General features: G+C 47.9%; 1 protein-coding gene across 3 annotated transcripts in view; it reads left to right on the top strand.

The window, feature by feature from the left end:
- LOC144806496 (uncharacterized) overlaps positions 1–22,248 on the top strand; it is a 145,905-nt gene that overhangs the window by 8,136 nt on the left and 115,521 nt on the right. For 2 of the 3 annotated variants that reach the window (XR_013605814.1, XM_078672848.1), the window contains exons 2-3: positions 7,844–7,908; positions 18,123–18,187. The gene's annotated coding sequence lies outside the window, so the exon portion shown is untranslated. Of the gene's footprint in view, positions 1–7,843; positions 7,909–18,122; positions 18,188–22,248 lie in introns of those variants that run through there. The other variant, XM_078672849.1, reaches the window with a different exon arrangement.

Here is a 22,248-nt window from a genome sequence, read left to right as displayed (position 1 = left end):
GTGAACAAAACTGAGTGATCCAGTTTATCGCGGAAGCTCAGGAAGGAAGGGGTTACTTCGATCATTTCCTGGAATAGTAATCACGCGGTTCTGAAGCGGCACCCTTTTATACACTAACCACACCCAGCATGGCCAGCAATCGCGGTTTTTGGGAATCGCAGCGCAGATGCGTGGTCGTTCTCTGGAACTTAATAATTGGCAATATTAGTCCCATATTAAACCACAGAATCATCATGGGCAATACTGATTGCAGAACATGCAGAGGCCATTTCAGGCAGCGAGTACCTAACACAGCGGAGTTTGCAACAGGACCACATTCGGTGGTCTTTGAAAGCTAGTGGGCTTTTCCACAAGATAGTTGTCCTTCGCCTGAGTACGGGTCCTAGAGTGCTCACCACCGGGATTCTGAAGGTTGCGGAAAAGGTGGAATGATTGTGAGCATAGCGCTGATGTGTTGCAGTGCTCTGGAATATGCTTGCTGGGGCAGGGGTCTGATGGGCCCCCTGAGAGGATGAACTTCATGGTGGTGGCAGACCATTGGATTGGCTTTGGTTCTTTGGATGAGATCGGGAAGTGTTTGACTGGGCCTGTCCAGTCCGGCAGGAGGTTAAAGCTGCTGTAAATTGCGGTGATTTTGTGGCTGAAGAATTGAGAGCGGTCCTGCGAGGGGGTGATCGAGTTGGAGGCAGCTGATGGTGAGGTGAAATCCTTCACAATTTCTTTACGTCTGTTGGTGGTGCCATCAATATACTCTGCAAGAGTGGCCCGTTTTGTGTTCCGGATCATTTGGTAAGAGGGTCTCAGAGCGGATTTGAACATGCTCCTCTCTTTATTTTCCTGGCTAATTCTTCATTTGTGCTCTAGTTGTTTGCAGTGACGTTTCATCAGTCTGGTTCCCCTGTGTACCACCTAGCTTGCAGTCTAGATCTTGTTATATTGCAGTTTTGGAGGGAGCAAGGGAGTCGACACAGGAGGTGATCCAATGGTTGAAATTCTTCATGGCTTTGGGGAGGCTGGTTGCCGTGTTCAGGCCAGAGGGTGTTGAGAGCAGTGTTCCAGTCCTTGTCAGTGAGGCTGGTCTTGTTTTTGCGGGCTGGTCTGGTGGGGGTGTGTGTGTTGGACCAGGATGCTGAACTTGATGAGGGCTTGGTCTGTCCAGGAAGCTGGTGAGGGCTCCTTGAAACTGATTTTGTTAAGGTGGTGAAAATAGGATTCAGGAGGTGTCCAGTGACTTAGTTTGGTTCCTTTACTCTTGCAAAGTCTTATTTTTAGTTGGAGTTGGCATGGCCTTCTAGATAGAACTTCACGGCTCCGAGTTGGATGTAATTGCTAGTGTCCAGGGCTAGTGGTGTGACGATGTCCATTATGGAGCCAGCGAAGTTTGTGTGCGGTCCTGGTGGTCTGCTGATGAAAATGCCGCTTAGGGTGAAGTTGGCTGTGATGCTGTGTCTTTGGCACTAGGAAAAGCCCCCTTACCGACGGACCACGCACGGAACCTGGGCATCATCCTGGACTCCTCACTCTCGATGACTAGACAAGTCAACGCCGTCTCATCATCATGCTTCAACATCCTACGCATGCTCAAAAAAACATTTCGCTGGATCCCCACCGAAACAAGAAAAACGGTCACCCACGCACTGGTTACAAGCCGTCTGGACTACGGAAACACCCTTTACGCCGATTCCACCGCAAAACTGCAAAAAAAACTCCAACGCATCCAAAATGCTTCAGCCAGACTCATACTAAACATCCCCCGCACAGACCACATTTCCGTTCACCTGAAAAACCTTCACTGGCTCCCCGTCAACAAGAGAATAACGTTCCGTCTCCTCACCCACGCACACAAAGCCCTATACAAACTTGGACCTGAATGTCTCAACACGCGCCTTTCCTTTTACACCCCCACCCGCCAGCTGCGTTCGTCCAACCAAGCCCTCGCCGCTGTTCCACGCATCCACAAAGCCACCATGGGGGGAAGATCCTTCTCCTACTTAGGGGCCAAAACCTGGAATTCCCTTCCCATCCACCTCCGCCTTACTCAAAACCACCTAACCTTCAGAAAACAACTTAAAACCTGGATATTCGATAAATAAACCTCCCCCCCTTCCTCAAGCGCCTTGAGACCCTCTGGGTATGTAGTGCGCTATATAAATTATGACTTGACTTGACTTGACTTGTGTCGCTAATGGAGTCCTTGAGATTGATGGTGATTCCGCCTCTGAGCTTGTGAAGTCTGTCTTGCCTGGTGATCTTTCACCTGGGGGGGGAAGTGGCTGCTGAGATGCCAGGTGCTGATGCAGGGTTCAGCCAGGTTTCCGTGAGCAAAAGTAGGTCAGGGTGTCGTTGTGCAGTAGGTCCCAGATCTATGTGGCTTGGTTGGTGAGTAAGCGCATGTTAATTAGCATGCTTGTCAGTGCGGAGTGTTGTGCGACTAGTTGCAGGACTGTGTGTGCGAGAGAGTGGGGTTTTGGGTGCTGCTGGTGCAGATGCGGTGAGTGTTGCGTGTGAGTAAGTGCATGAAAACTTCCAGGAAGCGCAAGAGATGGCTCCCTCGATGTTGTGTGGGGCAGTGAGACACCAGCATGTGGAAGGGTTGCTGGGATAGAAGGCGCGGTGGGTCGCAGTAGGTAGTAGTGGGAGTGGAGAGGACCAGGGTTCCTGTCACTGGGCATTGTCCATGCATGGATGGGCGCAGACTGGCTTGCCTTTGGCATGCCTTCAGGGCAAATGGCCATGTCTGAACTGGGGTGGCGGAGTGAGCTAAAGAATGATGATGGATTAAACCCAGATCAGTTGACTGGGGGTGAGTGCTTGCAATGTTCAACACTCTGTCTATAATCCCCTTTGGTATCACTTTGTTGGCCGTAAGTTGGCAGGGTATGCCCAGACGTGGCTCCCGTGCCCACCTTGCCACTGAATTCAAGCTAGCCTGGCTGATGACGGCTGATTAGCTAGAAACTGATACCAGGATGCTTGTTTCCGGTCCAGGGAAGACATGGCTTGGCAGTTGGGGCAGGACTGTTCCTATGAGGCACAGGGTCAGACTGATTTGCATATGGCCATGTCTGCACTGGGGTGGCGGAGTGACCTAAAGAATGATGATGGACAATGGGCAGATGGATAAGATCCCATCCCTCTTTGAACTTACATTAGGGAAAGAAACCAGTGGCTGTCGGTGGCATCAGTTGCATGACAGCTACTGCACGACAGTCCGGCTCAAGACCATCTTTAGTGTTTTTAAAGCATGGAGTGCTTCACGGAGAGCATGTGGCATTGGTAGATTATGATTCCACACACCCTTAAATAATAATTTTACACTCCCAGAAGTATTTAGAGACACTTGTATGGGAAAATGGAAGAGAGCAGGAGTAAATAGAATTGGCAGTTTCTTTTCCCCCACTGGTCTTCGATCCTTCGAAGAACTGAAAGAAGATTTTACTTTGAATTTGCGGGACTTTTTAAAATGTCTTCAAATGAGAGATCTTCTTGAACGGAAAGGAGGGGGACAGGCTAAATTTGGGAAGGTTTAAATTATTGAAAGGATAACCCAAAGTAAAGTAAGCGGCCCTCCCTGATGATATGGACAAACCTCCAAAAAATGAAAGGTGAAGGTAGGAGTGTCCGACGAGACATTTGTTATGCTCATGAGTTATTGCAGTCGGTTTTGATATCTGCTAGGTCACAGGCACAGTTTATTAAAACATGTTTCTTTTTGTATTATACACCTGACAAAATCTCGAAATGGAGTTGAGGGAAGGGAACATGTTGTCCTCGCTGTGCCCTCTGTAATGCTCATATTTTTGCATCATGTCAGATTTTGCAGAAATGTAATAAAGATATCATAAAGTTTTTATCAGAAGTGTTAAAAACTGAAATAACACATAGGGGCTGATTCTGACGCGGGTTGGAAAGCATTCCCACCCAGGGCCTGATTCTGATGCGGGTTGGAAAGCCTTCCCACCCAGGGCCTGATTCTGATGCGGGTTGGAAAGCATTCCCACCCAGGGCCTGATTCTGATGCGGGTTGGATAGCATTCCCACCCAGGGCCTGATTCTGATGCGGGTTGGAAAGCATTCCCACTCAGGGCCTGATTCTGATGCGGGTTGGAAAGCATTCCCACCCAGGGCCGGATTCTGATGCGGTTAGGAACATGTGCTGAACCAAATCGTATCTGGAAGCATCCGGATGCATCGTACTTGGTCGGTCGGACTTTCCCGATCTGAGTGAGTCGGAAACCATTTCCAACCCGATTCGGTCGGGAAGCATTTCCAACTCGCATCAGAATCAGCCTCTGAGTGTGTAATCCTGCTCGGGACTTTTGAGACTAATCGGCGTAGGGCATGGCATGAACTGATTTTTATTCCTATGGCGGTTTTACGAATGTGTATTGCCGCTGCCTGGGTGGATGCTAATGCACCAACATTTCAACAACGGCTTGTAAAGTAGTTAGCAATGTCTAGAAACAGCCATATATAGGTGAAACGGGAGGAATCAGCGTAATAAAGGTATGAAAATCTGGGACCCTCCACGTGTCTGGATTCAAACTCAAAGTGGAGATTGAAGATGGAGTAAGAATTTGCACTTTATTGAATCTGCACAAATCACATTAGGATAAATCTTCTTTTCCGGGATTATTTTAGTCTTTTTTAGTAAATTCTATTGTAATTCGAAATTTGAGATGGAAGCAGTATTTTGCCTTACATGAAATAATGTAAAGAACTTTGGGAAGTGGGTGATGTATTAACTCTTACTCCTGTCTGAGTGGGGGAGGGGTGGGGTGAAAAATGCAAAATGATTATAGATTCACCTGGTCAAGTGACGCTATTCGATACATTAAAGGGGCTGAAAGATGCAAAATGGATCAGGACATTTCCCTCATTCTGAGGTCAGATGAACATGTGCATCGTGTGTAGCGCCTCGAGTCTGGGGTGTGAGATTATAGCGCCTCGGTCCAAGCCACAGTCCTGCCTCTGGGGGGCGCCTCTGGGCAGGTCCAGGGGAGCAGTGTCTCTCTTCGGGGCCTGTGCATAGCGCACTGAGGCTCAGGGCGGAGTCAGAGGCGCTGGATGGGGTGGAATGAACTCTGGGCTCCTCTGTCCTGAATGAGAATCCTTCACCGAGAGGCCTGTCCAGGGGTGCAGTGGAGGTGAGGCCTGTCCAGTGGTACAGAGGAGGCGAGGCCTGTCCAGGTGTGCACAGGTGGTGATGCCTGTCCAGGGGCAGAGGAGGTGATGCCTGTCCAGGGGTGCAGAGGAGGAGAGGCCTGTCCAGAGGAGGAGAGGAGGAGAGGCCTGTCCAGGGGGCAGAGGAGGAGAGGCCTGTCCAGAGGGGGAGAGGTGGAGAGGCCTGTCCAGGGCGCAGAGAAAGAGAGGCCTGTCCAGGGGTGCAGCAGAGGAGAGGCCTGTCCAGGGATAAGAGGAGGTGAGGCCTGTCCAGGGGTCAGAGGAGGTGAGGCCTGTCCAGGGGTGCAGTGGAGTAGAGGCCTGTCCAGAGGTGCAGAGGAGGAGAGGTCTGTCCAGGGGTGCAGAGGAGGAGAGAGAGGCCTGTCCAGAGGAGCAGTGTCACTCTTTGGGGCCTGTGCATAGCGCCCGAGGCTCAGGGCAGAGTCAGGGGCGCTGGATGGGGTGGAATGAACTCTGGGCTCCTCTGTCCTGAATGAGAATCCTTCACTGAGAGGCCTGTCCAGGGGTGCAGAGGAGGTGAGGCCTGTCCAGAGGAGGAGAGGAGGTGAGACCTGTCCAGAGGAGGAGCAGATGAATGGAGGCCTGTCAAGAGGAGGGGCAGAGAAGGAGAGGCCTGTCCAGAGGAGGGGCAGAGGAGGTGAGGCCTGTCCAGAGGAACACCTACACCTGTCCAGGGGTGCAGAGGAGGTGAGGCTTGTCCAAGGGTGCAGAGGAGTATAGGCCTGTCCAGGGGGTCAGAGGAGGTGAGGCCTGTCCAGGGGAGCAGTGTCTCTCTTCAGGGCCTGTGCATAGCACCCGGAGGGTCAAGGGCAGAGTCAGTGGCGCTGGATGGGGTGGAATGAACTCTGGGCTCCTCTGTCCTGAATGAGAATCCTTCACCGAGAGGCCTGTCCAGGGGTGCAGTGGAGGTGAGGCCTGTCCAGAGGAGGAAAGGAGTAGAGGCCTGTCCAGGGGCAGAGGAGGAATTCCTGTCCAGGGGCAGAGGAAGTGAGGCCTGTCCAGGGGTGCAGAGGAGAAGAGGCCTGTCCAGAGGGCAGAGGAGGAGAGACCTGTCCAGGGGTGCAGATGAGGTGAGACCTGTCCAGGGGTACAGAGCAGGTGAGGCCTGCCCAGGGTAGCAGAGGAGGAGAGGCCTGTCCAGGGGTGCAGAGAAGGAGAGGCCTGTCCAGGGGGTCAGACGAGTAGAGGCTCGTCCACGGGTGCAGAAGAGGAGAGGCCTGTCCAGTGGGTCAGACGAGGAGAGGCTTGTCCAGAGGAGCTAAGGCCTGTCCAGGGGTGCTGAGGAGGAGAGGCCTGTCCAGGGTTACATGGGAGGTTAGGCCTGTCCAGGGGTGCAGAGGAGGCGAGATCTGTCTAGGGGGTCAGGCAAGGAAAGGCCTGTCTAGAGGAGCTGAGGCCTGTCCAGGGGTGCAGAGGAGGTGAGGCCTGTCCAGGGGTGCAGAGGAAGAGAGGCCTGTCCAGGGGAGCAGTGTCTTTCTTCGGGGCCTGTGCATAGAGCCCCGAGACTCAGGGCGGAGTCAGAGGCCGTGGATGGGGTGGAATGAACTCTGGGCCCCTCTGTCCTTAATGAGAATCCTTCACCGAGAGGCCTGTCCAGGGGTGCAGTGGAGGTGAGGCCTGTCCAGGGGGCAGAGTTGGCAAGGCCTGTCCAGGGTTGCAGAAGAGATGAGGCCTGTCCAGGGGGCAGAGGAGGTGAGGCCTATATAGGGGTGCAGAGGAGGAGAGGCCTGTCCAGGGGTACAGAGGAGATGAGGCCTGTCCATGGGGCAGAGGATGCTAGGCCTGTCCAGGGGTTCAGAGGAAGTGAGGCCTGTCCAGGGGTGCAGAGCATGTGAGGCCTGTCTAGGGGTGCAGAGGAGGAGAGGCCTGTCCAGGGGTGCACAGCAGGTGAGGCCTGTCTAGGGGTGCAGAGGAGGTGAGCCTGTCCAAGGTTTTGCAGAGGAGGTGAGTCTGGTCCAAGGTGGTGCAGAGGAGATCAGTCCTGTCCAAAGGGGTGCAAAGGAGGTGAGGCCTGTCCAGGCATGTAGAGGAGGAGAGGCCTGTCCAGGGCTGCATGGGAGGTGAGTCCTGTCCAGGGGTGCAGAGGAGGTGAGGCCTGTCCAGGGGGTGTAGAGGAGGTGAGGCCTGTTGTCAAGGGTTATGTTTACTGACAGTGCAGACACTCCTAGGAGCAGAACAATTAGATTTTTCAAATTCCACCCCTGGTTTTCCCACAGCCACCAACTGAAGAGTTAACTAGTGGCCGTGCGAACCAAGCCGGGGGAAAGGGTAATGGGACAGAGAAGAGACTGCCTGACCTTCTGGCTCTTCTACTCTACTTCTTCCTTTCTGCCTTACTCCGTTTTATTCCTTTCTTACTCCCTCTCTATCTTTAAGCATGAGTGGAAATCGCTGTAAAAGAAAAGAACACCATTACTAATTTCCTTCAATTCCTTCTCCACTTTCTTACTCTTTCTCTCTCTCCTTACCCGGAGTGCCTATGGCTTTTGCTCCTCTTCTATTCTACAATATAAGTATTTTATTCTTTGGTAACCTGCATTATAAACAACATTTTAGCATCCTTTAACTCTGTCCGTTAAGTTATTGTTTTTCACTCCTTCGTTCTTTCACTCTCTGCCTTACTTTCTTATCTTCTGAATTCTTCTTACTTCTCCCTTAGAAACCTTCTGGAGCTCCCGCAGTCAACCAAGCGACGAAGAAATCAGGAACTGAAGTATTCAATGGGTAAGTATTAATTATTCTCCTTATATATATTTTTTCTATTTACTTTAAATTGGTATTTCTCTCTAGTTCTAAATTACCTAACTAACCGACGCACCGAAGCACTGTAACCTGCGCCTAAGCCTGACACAAAACTGCACTTTTTCTATCTAACTAGACTACAGAAAATCCGTTGATGAGTGCGTGGTTCTAAAATCAACTTCACAGCTTGTCTAGACCTTGTGCCCGTGTCCAGTACAACAGGACTAGACCGGCAACTTCCACCACGGTCCTCCCTGTTGGTAGTACAGGGGAGAATGCCCGGTTCCACAGTATAATCACCCGCGACCTTTTGCGAGCGGGTGATCCTTGCAATGCCGGTTTAATGGCAGATACTGTGGGACAAAGAAGAGCTTTAATTCCTTTTTCCTGCACCCTGACAGTACCCCCTCGCAAGGTTAAGTCTCCGGGCTGAGGTTTGTGAGGAGTTTATGAGTGAAAAATCTTAGTTAATCAGGGAGCATGAACATCTGATTGTTCCACCCACGACCTATCCTCTGGGCCAAAACCCTTCGAGTCTACAAAGATAGAAGATTTTCCCTCGAAGGGACTTTGAAACTAGGATTGTTTTAACTTCAAATTCTTCTCGTCCTTCCACTAAAATAGGTTCTCAGTTTCTCAATTCTTTCAGATGAGGTGAAACCTTTTTAAGGTGAGAAACATGAAACACTGGGTGTATTTCTAGATGTGGTTTAGTTTTAGTTTGAAAGTCATTGGATTCACTACTTGCTCCACAAGAAATGGACCTATAAATCGGGTTTGAAACTTTCTATTTCCTTTAAGCTTTAGGTTTCTTGTGCTTAACCAAACCCTGTCCCCTGTACTCAAATCTAGTTCAGGTCTTCTTTTTTAATCTGCACTTTGCTTGTAGCGTTCCTTAGCTTTCATTAAGTTCTTGGTGGCAGACTCGTGTACCTTGCTAAGATGCTGTACAAAGTTTTGTGCTGCAGGCACCGAGACTTCTTTAGAGGAAACCACAGAATTTGGATGCCTTCCATAATTCAAGTAGAAAGGGGAAAAACCAGTAGAGGCATTCTTAGCATTCTTATGTGCAAACTCTGCGGTCCAAAGAAGATCAAGCCACTCTCCCTCTTGATCCAAGAGAAACAGCTCCAGCGGTGACGCTTTTCACCCACGATGCGTGGAGCTTCAAACACGATGCGACAACTACAGCGGCAACATCCAAGATGCGAAGGCAGCAGCTCCGACCGTGGCGCGCTTCTCGGGGGATGCGAGGTGCTCTTGGTCGATGCGGTGCATACGACAGTTCCAGCGGCAACACCTTCCTTTGGAGTTGCGACGGCAGGCACAGCGACGGCGACATGCTCCGACCTTGTTGCGAGATTCTTCTCCTGATGCGGTGCAAAGCGACAACTACAGCGATGACACCCTCCTTCGGAGTTGCGACGGCAGCAGCAGCAACGGCAACACGCTTCCACTTTGTTGTGACACGCTTCTCTCCGATGCGGTGCAGTGCGACAGTTCCAGCGGCGACACCCTCCTTCGGATTTGCGACGGCAGGCATAGCGATGGCGACACGCCTCTTCTTGTTGAATCGCGCTTCCAGCTCCTTGCGACATGCAGTTCCTCAGAATGCCCAAAACAGCAGCAGGCACTTCCACAAGAACTCTGGGGAGCTGGGGGTGAAGTCTGTTGTCCCTGAGACTTCAGCAGGAGGCAAACTCTTTTCCAAGCCTTTGGAGATCCTTCACACGTTGAAAGCAAAATACATAAAGTTCCTTTCTCCTTCCTTTGGCAGTAAGGCCACCACTGCAGGCCAATTCCCCAAGCAGCACTTCAGCTTGGGAATAGTCTCTCCTCAGTTTCTTCAGGTTCCTCTCCTCAGTAAATGTTTTTTCTTGTAGCCCAAAGTGATCTAATTTCATGGGATCAGGGTCCCAATATTTATACCCCAAAATCCTTTGTTCTCTAAGGGGAGAGAGGCCTCTGCCAGTCCAAACCAGTTCTGAAGCACTCTGTTTACCAGACTTCTCCTTTCCTTTCACAGTACAGGGCATGCACATCAGACACCCCACAGGAAGGGGAGCCAGCATTGTGGAAGGCAAGTACAGTCCTGGAGCACTTTGTTTACAGGACTCCTTCTCTTCTTTCAGTGTGCAGGGCAGAGACATCAGCCGCTCCCCAGGAGGTGGAGCCAGCATTGTGGAAGGCAGGCACAGCCCTATTCAGAGTTCAGGTACAATTCCTCCCTCCCATCTAGATGCAGATCTTTCTATTCACCACTCAGTGACTCATCCTGTCTCTCGGAATCCCCCAGCACTGTCACTCACAAAATCAGACAAAGGAATACACAACCTAGGGGAGGCAGGCCTGAATGGTTAGGCAAGCAAATACCTACTTTCTAAAAGTGGCATTTGCAAACACAGAATATTAAAACCAACTTCACTAAAAGATGTATTTTTATTATTCTGAGTTCAGGCATACCAAACTCGAATTTCTACCATGTTCTCTGAGTCAGTTAGGATTATAAAATATAACAATTCTAACAGCCCATTCTGGCCTATGGAAAACAGGTAGCCTTGCAATAGTGATAAAACGAAAATGGCTGTAATTCACTATTAGGACATGCCACACACATCAGGGCTTGTCCTACCTTATACTGACAATGCAACCTGCCTACCATAGGGGTGTCTGATATGAAGAATTGGGAAGGTTTAGGGACTGGCAAGTGGGTGCACTTGCCCAGTCAGCATGACAGTACCAGACTGCACACAGACTCTGCAATGGCAGACCTTAGACACATTTTACAAGGCCGCTTCTGTGGGTGGCACAACCAGTGCTGCAAGTCCAACAGCAGCATTTGGAATTACACACCCTGGGCACACTTAGTACACTAGACTAGGGTCTGATAAGTACACTAAATAGCCAAACATGGAACCACTGATTAATACATTTATTTATAATAGGGAGAGCATATGCACTTTAGCCCTGATCATCGGTGGTAAAGTGCCCAGAGTCATTAAACCAATAAAAACAGGTCAGACAAAATACAGGAGGAAGGCAAAAAGTTCAGGGATGACCCTGCAAAAAGGGCTAAGTCCAATAATCTCTAATGGGACTCTTTCTTCCATCCGTGTCAATGCGAGACAAGGCATCTACCTTTACATTATTTCTTCCCGGCCGATAATTATTACAAAGTCATAATTGGCGAAATACAGAGACCCCCTAAGTTGGCATGGTGTGAGCGTTCTGGCAGACTTCAGAAACTGAAGATTCCGGTGATCGGTGAATACCGTCACCACATGTTTTGCTCTGAGAAGGTAATGTCGCCATTCTTGGAAGGCATCTTTGAAAGCGAGGAGTTCTTTATTCGAAATAGTATCAGTTATTTCCGCTGGTTGCAATTTTCAAGAGTAATATGCCACCGGATGCAACTGTTCGGTCTCTTAGTGTCTCTGTGAAAGTACCCCTCCGACGGCCTGATCAGAAGCATCAGTCTCCAGGTAAAACGGTTGCGTAGGATCCGCCTGCAGCAGAATTGGCGCAGTGGACAAAACTCTTCTTCAGGAACTGGAAAGCATCTTCTGCCTCGGCAGACCATTAAAAAGGTACTCCTTTCTGTAGCAATTTAGTAATTGGAGGTACCTTCAGGGAAAATTCTTGAATGAATCTGCGATAGAAATTTGCAAACCCGATTAAGCTCTGAATTTCATTCACAGAGGTTGGAGGAGGCCGATTTAAGAACGCCTTATTCATTTTAGCATCCATGGTAAGACCTTCTGGAGCAATTACAAATCCCAAGAAATCCACAGGTTTCACTCCAAAAGCGCGCTTTTCAAGTTTTACGTAAAGCTCGCTTTCCTTCAGGCAATGCAAAACTCTTTTGACCTGTTGCTGATCTTCTTCTGATGAGGAATAAATGAAAATGGTTTTGATGTAAACAATCGCGCATTGATCAATGAACTCCTTCAGGACATCATTAATTAAGTACTGGAACGCTGCAGGAGTGTTGCTCATATTGTAGGGCATCACTAGGTACTCATATTATCCATACTTTGTTCTGAATGCTGTTTTCCATTTGTCTCGACTTCTCATTCAAATTAAATGGCACACCCCCTGTAAATCTAACTTCATGAAGATTTTGGCATCTTTTAGTTGATCTAGAAGAACTGAAATCAGGGGAAGAGGATAACGATTCTTTATTATAATCTTCTTCAAGGCACAATAATCTATACACGTTTTCAGATCTCCGTCATGTTTCGGAACAAAAAATAACAGTGAAGAAACGGGGGACTGTGATTGTCGTATGAACCCATTTTCTAAGTATTTCTGAATGTAATCTTTAAGATGACGGTTTTCAGCTTCAGTAAGCGCATACATTTGGCTACAAGGAAGGTTAGATCAAGGTTCCAAATTGAATTTTGCAGTCATACGACCGATGTGAGGGCAACTTCTTTGATTCCAATTCACTGAAAACTTCAGCAAACTCTTGATATTCTACCGGAAAACTCACAGTTTGCACCTCACACACCATCATCTTTTGAAAGCATTATAAAGCTGCTGGATTTCCATCTTGCTCTTTCTGCTTTTCTCCGAAGCAATTCTCCAAACAATAACTTGAGTTAAACTTCACGGTTCGATCATTCCAGTTAATTGTTGGGTTGTGTTCATTAACCAAGGCAAATCCAGGATGATTCCAAACTGCGGAGCATCGATCAAGGTAAATTGAATGTCTTCCTTTAGACCTTCGACAGAGACAAGTTCCACAACTTGCGTGTGACTGGTTATTGGGCCGGAAGATACATTTGTACCCTCATACCCTCAACAGCACTAACTGCCTCACTTCTATTTTTAGGTAATGCCTCAGACCAATTTTCGAGGCATATTTGAGGTGACAAAAGTTTCCCGTAGCACCGGCGTCCAGCATCACGGCCACTCCTGAAAGAACTCTGTCTCAATATCTTAGGGTCATCGCCAGAATGAGGTGCGGAGCGGAAGAGAATTGGCCACTTGAAGAGAAATTGGAGTTGTATCCTTGTTAGCATCCACCAGCCCAACTCCTTCTACTGGTGGTGCAGAGAGTTTTCCTCCTTGAAGGTTCTTGGTTTCTTGGGACATTCCTTTACAAAATGTCTACTGATACCACAATAAAGCCATAGTTTATTCTTTCGACGCTTTTCTTTCTCTTCTTTGGAAAGGGGGCCTCTAATAGAAACAGGTTAGCTTTTTCACCCTCTGAGGCGGAAAGCCGGAGGTTCTCACGCTTTACCTATCTTGAATACTAGCAGCGCTTCGCCACGCTTGATTTAATAAGCTTTTTATGCTCATTTAACTTGTGGGGTATCTCACATCTAGTTCGATTTTAATTTAGCGCTTGCATCTGGAATTGTCTCCTCACCTCCCTCTGCCGTCTGGGCCACTCTCAGCTGAGTATTGACGCTGAGAGTTGGTCCCGGGGAGGCGAGGGCAGGACAGCGGCCATATTGGGTCGGGCTGCGCCGTGACGCGCTCCAGATAGCTTTAAAAAGGGAAGGGCCTCTTCGCGTAAGCGAACGCGTTGCGGACGCGCCGGATGCCCGCCGGAGTCACGCCAGAGTCCAGCCCGTCTGCGCCCGTCCGCGCTGGGCCGGGCTCTGGGCGCTGGCATACTCTTCTACTGGTGAGCAAAGCCATTACTTCCATCATGGTACTTGTATACTCCTTTGATGAGCTATATGCACTACGTGGTACTTCCAATAATAACTGTTCCATCTACCCATTCCCCCCTACCAGGTTTCGCTGTCCTTACTGTAACTTTTCATTAAAAACCCCTACCATGTGTAGATCCCTGTGCTACCTAGGTAGACGAAATAGACAGGTTAGCCCCGGGATAGTTTCCCCTCGACCCCCGCTAAGTTTTTGGAGTATAAACTGTAGATCCCTGCCACAACATAGATACAATATACATGATTTTCTTGTTGAACACCAACCTGATGTGATATTCCTGACCGAGACTTGGCTCAGGGACTGCTCAGGTCCGGATATTGCAGATGCCATTCCCTCCAATTATGCTATTCTTCGCCAGGATAGAAATTCTGGCAGGGGGGGTGGAATTGCAATTATCTTCAAGAACATATATACTTGTAAATTGGTTGATGCCACCCAAACAAACTGTGAGTCAGCTCTATTTCAACTGTTCATAACCCCTCAATTTACGTTGTCAGGTCTACTGGTGTATCGTCCCCCTGGGACAGCTAGTCCATGGATAACTTCATTACCGGACCTTTTAGCCCCGGTCATGCTCAAAGCGTCTAATTTTACTATTTTAGGAGACCTAAACATACATCTAGATGATAATGAATGCCCTCACAGGAATCAGCTCCTCTCTACCCTGGAAGCTTTTAACCTCCAGCTACACAACACAGGTCCTACACATTGTGCTGGACACTTACTTGACCCAATTTTATCAAATTTGCCCTTAGACTGTTCCCGTGAAGCTCTACAAATTACCTGGTCTGATCACTCAGCTGTCCCTTTTTTCTTAGACATGGCTGAAACAGCTACTAGATCTGCGACAGTAAAACTGGGGCCATCTCGGAATTGGGGGAAGGTTAGCATCCCAGAACTCAATAAATTACTGATTAAAACACTCCCGTCTATTGACGCACCAGTTACTGCTCTTAACAGTGCTACTGAACTCCGGCTAACCAATGCTGTAAATCGGGCGCTACCAATGACGTCAAAGCCCACAGTTTCACATCATCCTCCAGCTCCATGGTACTCGGAACAACTTAAGAGTCTTCGCTCACAATGTAAGACCTTGGAGCGGAAATGGAGAAAAGGCTACTCCCCTTCACGTAAAATCATTTATAAAGAAGCCTTAAAAAAGTACCACAACAGCTGCAAAACTGCTAAAGCAAACTACACTACAAAAACAGTGACTGATGCACAAAACTGTCCTAAGGTGTTATTCTCCGTTGTGAAGAAACTGACTGGTGTAAATTCCACTCCCCCTCCTCCGGCTCTTGATGCCGTCCAGTGTCAGTCCTTAGCGGATTATTTTATAAACAAAGTCGATCTTATTTACGATCATTTCTCTCCACCTCCAGAGACCACTTTCACCGCCCCTAATACGGTCCAGGAATTGGTGAATACCACCACTGATGCTGTAATCACCACCTGGCAGCCTCTAGACGCCACTTCTTTTGTGTCCTGTTTAAACAGTGTGCGTTCTGGTTCCCCACTGGATGTGCTCCCGGCCAAAATATTAAAACAACTGGATCCTCTTATTCACCCCATCCTCATTAAACTACTAAACACCTCTTTGAGTGAGGCCCAGGTCCCCCTACCTTGGAAACACGCCATGGTGGTACCTTTACTAAAAAAAACGGGCGCTGATTCTTCCAACCCTGCCAACTTTCGCCCGATATCTTTGCTGCCAATCTTTTCAAAGATATTGGAGAGACATATAAATTCCCAGCTTTCTAAACTGGTCGAAAACACCGCTTTTCTCCATCTTCTCAGTCGGGTTTCCGGCCTAGGCACTCAACTGAGACAGCGCTCCTGGGGGTAACGGAGAGTCTGAAGGCACGGTGTCGACCAAGGTAACACCATGGCGCTCATCCTGCTGGATTTGAGCGCAGCGTTCGACACCGTGTCACATTCTATCCTCATTGACTCTCTGAAATCTCTAGGTGTGGGTGGCCAGGCCTTGGCCTGGCTGGTGTCTTTCCTCAATGACCGAAGTTTTCAAGTGTTCTCTCCTAAAGCAGCTTCCACCATTTGCCCATCTACCCGCGGTGTTCCCCAAGGCTCAATCCTTAGTCCTTTATTATTTAATATTTACGTTAAACCCTTGGCATCTATTGTCGAACAGGCTGGGCTAACCTGTTTTCCTACGCAGATGACACCCAGATTGTCTTCTCCCTATCAGGGAGAGACGAGAACAAATCTCCGCACTCAAGTCAGGCCTCACTCTTGTGGCCGACTGGATGCGGAGAAACTGTCTCAAACTGAATGGGGAGAAGACCGAGGTGGGCATTCTGGGTCGGAATAAACATCTTTGGGGTCCCCGCCATTGGCCCATCGATTGGGTACTGTACCAACACCTTCCACCGCAGTTCGCAACCTGGGCGTCATTATAGACGACAGGTTAACTATGAGACAACAGGCCACTAAGGTCGCTGCCATCTGCTTTTCAACGCTGCGGTGGCTCTATAAGATCCTGTGGATGCTTCCACTCTCCTCCCGCAGAACCGTAGTCCAGGCGCTCGTAACATCTCGCCTGGACTATGGCAATATTCTCTACTTGGGCGCAGATAAAGCCACCTTACAGGTGTTGCAGGTAGTGCAAAATGCGGCTGCGCGCCTGCTAAAAAACATCCCCAGACGCACTTCAGCCAAGGCCGCCTTACGCGACCTTCATTGGTTGAGCATTCCTGAACGTATTAAATTTAAGGCACTATGCTATATGTTTAAGGTCAAGCAGGGTAGTGACCCAGCCTACCTCCAAGGGTTGATAACACCCTACAGACCCATACGCCCACTAAGGTCATCGGACATGGGAAATTTCATTATGCCAAGATGGAAGCTGACAAAAATGGGAGGTCGTTCCTTTTCTACTCTGGGCCCCAAATATTGGAACTCCCTCCCACTGGCTCTAAAACTAGAGACCAATTTGTTTCGCTTCCGTAAGGCTCTGAAGACATGGCTTTTTTACTCAACGTGCCCAATAGCCTGCTGTGGACTCATGTTAGGTGAAACTGCCTCCTTCTTCTACAGTCTATCCCTAGCGCCAGGAAACCCATTGTGGGTAGCTGTGCGCGATATAAGCTTAAAAAATAAATAAATAAAATAGTTCCAATTTGCATAGGTTCGACTCCATGTTCATTATCACCAGATTTAACAACCTCTGCTCTGACCCGGTCAAAGTGTGGTACACTGGGCCAAAATTCACGTAATCTTTCACCCCTTCTTTCCGTTTGTCGATAGTCTATCTCTAAAACGAGATCAATCAAAGCTGAAACTTCTGTAGGGCGATTTGGGATCTGTGACAAAAGCATCCTTTAAGTCCTCTTTCAAACACCGATAGAAACAGGCTGCCCTTTTGGCCTCCGGCCATTCAGTTTCTACAAACAAGTTTGTTAAATTGGGCCAGGTAAGTGACAAGCTCCCAATTCCCTTGCCTCAACTCCAGTAATTCATTATCCGTAGCCTGTGCCTCCTTCCGACGATCAAAAAATTCACAAAATCTTTCTTGAATTCCTCAAAGTTACATAAAATTGGTGAGTCTTGGGTGACCAGGGGCATATGACCACGAAGCTGCGTCTCCATTGACCTACGGCAAGATGAAAGCTATACGATATTGTGCATCTGGGAAGACAGTGGGCCGACACAAGAAGTACAACGAGCACTGAGTTACGAAATTTTAGGCCTTCATTTTAAATTGATTACCTCATTTTTCTCCCTGACTCCTATCAACTCTTGTTGAATCTCCTTAAGAATATTTCCTAATTTTGTTTAATTGAACCCTTTAGCCATTCTGCTCGGGTGAGTATTGACGTGGGCACTTCCACTCTGTCAAGGGTTGTGGTTACTCACAGTGCTGACAGTCCCAGGAGCAGAATGATGAGATTTTCCAAATTCCACCACTGGTTTTCCCACATCCCAGCCACCAACTGAACAGTTAACTAGTGGCCGTGCGAACCCAGCTGGGGGAAAGGGGAATGGGACAGAGAAGAGACTGCCTGACCTTCTGGCTCTTCCACTCTATTTCTTCCTTTCTGCTGTACTCCATTTTATGCCATTCTTACTCCCTCTCTCTCTTCAAGTATGAGTGGAAATTGCTGTAACAGAAAAGCACACCATTACTAATTTCTTTCAGTTTCTTTCTCCACTTTCTTACCCTCTCTCTCTCTCTCTCTCTCCCTCTCTCTCTCTCTCTCTCTCTCTCTCTCTCTCTCTCTCTCCTCTCTCTCTCTCTCTCTCTCTCTCTCTCTCTTCTCTCTCTCTCTCTCTCTCTCTCTCTCTCTCTATTTCCTTACCCAGAGTGCCTATGGGTTTTGCTCATCAATCTATTCTCCAATATAAGTATTTTTTTTCTTTGGCAACCTGCATTATAAACAACATTTTAGCACCCTTTTAACTCTGTGAGTTCATTTATTCTTTTTCACTCATTTGTTCATTCACTCTCTGCCTTACTTTCTTAGCTTCTGAATACCTTCTTACTTCTCCCTTAGAACTCTTCTGGAGCCTCCGCCGTCAACCAAGCAACGAAGAAATCAGGAACTGAAGTATTCAATTGGTAAGTATTAATTCTTCTCTTTATATTTCTTATTTCCTATTTACTTTAAATTGGTATTTCTCTCTAGTTCTAATTACCGAACGAAGTAACCGACGCACTGAAAGTGCTCTAACCTGCGCCTAAGCCTGGCACAAAATTGCACTATTTCTATCTAACTAGACTACAGAAAGAACACGACTATCCTCTGAAAATCCGTTGGTGAGTGCCTTGGTTCTAAAATCAACTGGCGCACTTCACAGCTGGTCTAGGACCTCGCTCCCATGTCCAGGAACTCAAGACTAGACCGGCAACTTCCACCGCGGTCCTCCCTGTTAGTAGTATAGGGGAGCATGCCTGGTTCCACGCTATAATCACCCGTGACCTTTTGCGAGCGAGTGATCTTTGCAATGCCGGTTCAATGGCAGATACTGCGAGACAAAGAAGAGCTTTGATTCCTTTTTCTGCACCCTGACACCTGTCCAGGGGATGCAGAAGAGGTGAGGCCTGTACTGTGCTGAGGAGGTGAGACCTGTTCAAGGGGTGCAGAGGAGTTGAGGCCTGTCCTGGGCCGGGGGTGCAGTGGAGGTGCGGCCTATCCAAAAGGTCTATGCCGAGGCATTGAAGGGCGTTGTGTCGCTGGCGTCTATAAGTGATGCAGTCATATCAGTGCCCCCTAAGCCTGGAAAAGACCCTGTAAGTGTACATCTTTTTGCCCTCTGCCACTGCGTAACAATGATAATAAATTCCTGCCTGAGGTGATGCAACTCGGCTATCCCTCCTACTAGAGAAAATAGTCTCCCCTGTAGAGTTGGGATTTATCCCACATAAATCCACAGCAGTTCATCTACAGACGGTATTCGCAGTGCTGCATTAGGTAAACCCAAACATGAAGTCAGCTGATGCCGATAAGGCGTTTGACTCCCTGGAGTAGCCTTTTATGATCGAGATGTTTAGGCGGCTTGGTATGTCAGGGAGTTTGAGATCACTTATGAAGCTGCTGGACACACAGCCTATGGCCTGCGTTTACGTAAATGGGCTCAACCACCATTCAGATCGCCTGGGGCACTGGGCTTAGTGTTATAATTTCTGATGTCTTCGTCTCAAACTGGAGGGTCGCTAATTTGAATCCTGGTTGGTGCACTAGGGAATAGTGACTTGTATATTTTTACAGTGCTGTGACGTCTCTGCCCGTGATAGACAGCACTTTGAATAGGAAAGCCAATAGTTTAAAGAAAGAATTAAACAAAATATAAAATAGGCTACACAAAATATAGAATGTGCTGTACAGAGTATAAGATCAGTCGAGCATAATTTGCAAAAAGAGAGAACGTGTAATTTCTTACTGTGCTATCAGATGTTACATTTTTAGTAACCACAATCATACTGTAGCTAGTGTTAACCTTTTTCTAAGGTTTCCATGAAAATACTGCATTAAAGAAGTACTGGTAACACCCTCACAGTAATCTTAAAAAGAATCACTCTTTGTCACCATGAACCTCTAGGTTTGTTGCACCCTCTGGTGGTCTGCTCCATTGCCCGCACTCATCTAGTGCAGCTCGGTGATGCCAGCACAACTGGAACAGCCTGGCAGGGCGCACACATCTCAGCTATAAAAGTCCTGCTCGTTGGGTGGCAGGAGCTGCCAGGCAGCAAGGATCCCAAAGTGAGTGTCCACATTCCAGTTTGTGGATCGTGTTCGCAACCCAACCCAACCATATCAGCATACTACGATTTTTGCCGAAACCACACAAGCAAACTGACCCAGGAGTTACAAGTTAGCCATGGCGGCTCTGGGCTATTGCTTACATTTGTGGTCCCACTCAGGTCTCTGGCCCTCTGGACAGCTTTCGAAACAGAGGACATGCCCTTTTGAGAAGCTGGTAACCCCAGTGCTTCTTCAAGCCGTACTTTTATCATGGCGCTTCATTTTACGTGGCCAACTCTCACCCCACTGGCCTCCTTAAATGGTGCGATGTTTGGGTGACATTCGTTCTGCAAATTCCTGAAGTGTGCATAAAGCACAAGCCCGAAACCCATCAGCCTATATCTTCCAGGATCAACACCTAACGAGAAGAACAAATGCAGAATTCAAATGTTTTGATAGACCAATGTCATAGTCACAGTTTGATGCGCTGTAGTCGTTCACCGTATTAGCAGGTCTTTTGTAATTAGGCACTCCTACCTGGAGACGGTTGTTATGTGGTCACTATTAATAAGGGGTTATTGTCCGTCATTGCGGATACACTGTCTATCGTGATACTTCTGCTTCTCCTTAACCTTTGTGTTGTTGTAAAAATACCAGTAACCGTTATAAGGCAAGTCGGTAAGCTTTATAATGTTGTGTATCAGTTGTCGCTTTATCCCCTTCTTGTAAAATATGCAAACCAAACTTGAAATAAGTACACTTTGTTGTGAGAATAGCTATTGTTGCCGCTGATTTCTTTTCTTGCAGCACAGCAATGCCTCTATTATAAATCGAACATTGATTATTCGAATAGTATTGATTCCATTCCAGAGTGACTTTTGCAACCTTAAGGCGATAAATAATACGTTGACCTCATATTTGTGTTGGATCAGTTTATCATGTTAGAGTCCTGTACTTCGTCGTCGTTTTCTAGTGAGGGCCTAGGCTCTAGAGGATCATAGGGCTCTCCCCCTCCCTTTGCTTCGACAGTGTTTGCCTTTAGAGACGCTGATATGCAGTGTCGAGACCTGCAGTTAAGCAGCTCTGAACGAGTGAATGAAATCCATGCTGGTGGTTTGAGCTGGGAACGTGCCTTTCATGTTTATTGCTTCCATCCAGCCTCCTTCGAGGTACATACATTGTCAGATAAGGGGACAGAGGCACAGAAAGAGTAGGATTTACCTGATACTAAACAGTTTAAGTCTGATGAACACAGAACTACTTTTTCCAAAGGTTATTACTTGGCCACGTTACATTCTGGTGAATAGTCCATGAGAGTGGGCACTGTGTACCCCTCCCCCCACCAGAGGCAATGTCTATGTGGTAATCAAACTCTCCAGTCATCGGTAGGGTAAGGGTAAGATTTATTCACCACTCACCCAACTGCACCAGGAACATAACTGTCGGGAACACTCCTGGCAAAGCATCAACAACAACATTCCAGGAGCCGCTGGAAGGAATCTTAAGTTAAAGACGCATCACCACAATCTGGGCCCATTTTTAAAAGCACAGCTTTAGGATGGTTGAAAATACCGCGATCTTGGACATAAATGAGGGGAGAGGCATACATTTACTTAGTGATTCCTGCAGCTCACTATTTCACAAATTGGTAGGTCAGGGTTAAACACAGAGTCTCCTGGTTGCACAGTTTCCTAGTGCAGTAAACCACACGTGGGGTAGTGGAGATCGTGAGGGAGAGGCCGAGGGACTACAATCCCAGGATAAGGACATGTATAGTGGCCCTGTCGAGAAGTAACATTTGGTGTCTATTTCCAGCATCTTTAGATAAAGTGGTAAAGCCGGGATTAAATGTTATGTCTCCCCTCTGCCCCTCCTAGGATGATTGGTCTGTGTGTAAAGGCGCTTTCGTGTACTGCGTACGTGTGAGGTGCAGAGCCCATTTCAGGTGTCTCCCTTGTATCTACGCAGCCTCTAAAGTTGTGTGCTGTTCCATAACATTAGTGATACTCTGCATTCTATCCTCTCGCTGCATGTCCCGTCGCTGCTTTTTAGAGTCACTCCTTGTATTGAAATTCTTTGTAAAGCAGATGGCCCTTGAAGGGGAGATTATAATCTCTCTGACACCCCTTGGTACGTAATATCCCATACCTGCCCCCCCCCAAAAAAGAAACGGACTCTGCATGATTTACTATATGGTAAATACTTCCTTAAAATATTGCTCATTTTGCCCATGCTTCAGTCCATATGAAGCTAGTCTTTGCCCTCCCACCCTCTTGTTCACACAGTACCCTGGATCCCACCAGCTATTACATGCTCACCTGCATCAGATTCTCCTTGTGCCTGGCCTGTGTTATTGCATTGTTTGCATCAGTTTCTCCTAGTGCCTGGCCTGTGTTATTACATTGTTTGCATAAAATTCTCCTGGTGCCTGGCTCAT

Source organism: Lissotriton helveticus, assembly GCF_964261635.1.
Source record: "Lissotriton helveticus chromosome 1_1 unlocalized genomic scaffold, aLisHel1.1 SUPER_1_unloc_8, whole genome shotgun sequence".
In the NCBI taxonomy this organism is placed as follows: Eukaryota; Metazoa; Chordata; class Amphibia; order Caudata; family Salamandridae; genus Lissotriton; species Lissotriton helveticus.
The sequence above is the reverse complement of the archived record's forward strand: the minus strand, read 5'-3'. Positions and strand labels throughout refer to the sequence as shown.